At 37.7% G+C, this 902-nt stretch overlaps 1 protein-coding gene across 2 annotated transcripts in view; it reads left to right on the forward strand.

Annotated features, from left to right (window-relative positions):
• Window positions 1-376: 376 nt before the first annotated feature.
• BBS4 (Bardet-Biedl syndrome 4) overlaps window positions 377-902 on the forward strand; it is a 50,364-nt gene continuing 49,838 nt past the window's right edge. The window contains exon 1 of one of the 2 annotated variants that reach the window (XM_011976911.1): window positions 377-439. The gene's annotated coding sequence lies outside the window, so the exon portion shown is untranslated. The remainder of the gene's footprint in view (window positions 440-902) is intronic. The other variant, XM_011976910.1, reaches the window with a different exon arrangement.

Raw genomic sequence — 902 nt, forward strand, 5'->3', positions numbered from 1 at the left:
ACCTCATAAGCTTCCTTTTATCAAACAGTGATCACTTTTTTGGTTTGCCTGCTGAGAAGTATGGCATCAAGTGTAATACTAATATGAGGTGTTTAAGAACTTAGTATATTTCTTATGTACATTTTACTATATACTATAATTATACATTAAAAATACACATTGTAAATATAAATATGCATAATACATTGTTAATTGTTTGGATACCAAAAGTATGACTTGACATTTGTTTTTTAAACCATATTCAAAATAACTCTGTATCAGAATATGGATTTAACGGATTAAATTGCATAATTGGTGAGCTACTGATTATTCTTGTTATTTGGATGCTTCTTTAAGTTAGCAACTTTATATTGTGGTCCTTCAATATAGACTACTTATTTCATTTCAGAGAACTCAATTTCCTGCATCTACTGAGTCTCAAAACCCCAGCAGAAAAAAGGTCTGTATGCAATTTCATTGTATGTGTATATTTGCACAGGGTTCTCTCTCTCTCTCTTTTTTTTGGAGACAGAGTCTCACTGTCGCCCAGGCTGGAGTGCAGTGGCACAGTCTTGACTCACTACAACCTTTGCCTCTGGGGCTCAAGCAGTTCTCCTGCCTCAGCCTCTCAAGTAGCTGGGATTACAGGCATACGCCACCACACCTGGCTAACTTTTGTGTTTTAGTAGAGATGAGGTTTCACCGTGTTTGCCAGGCTGGTCTTGAACTCCTGATCTCAGGTGATCCGCCCACCTCGGCTCCCAAAGCGTTGGGATTACAGGTGTGAGCCTCCGCGACGGCCAGGTTTCTCTCTCTTGTTGATTCTCTTTTCTATTCTATATGATTTCAAAATGAGTGTTGGGAAAAGAAGTAATAGTCTAAATGTTCTGTCACATCTAGCTTTTATTTAATAGAGTTATTAG

Source organism: Mandrillus leucophaeus, unplaced genomic scaffold, assembly GCF_000951045.1.
Source record: "Mandrillus leucophaeus isolate KB7577 unplaced genomic scaffold, Mleu.le_1.0 Scaffold1708, whole genome shotgun sequence".
In the NCBI taxonomy this organism is placed as follows: Eukaryota; Metazoa; Chordata; class Mammalia; order Primates; family Cercopithecidae; genus Mandrillus; species Mandrillus leucophaeus.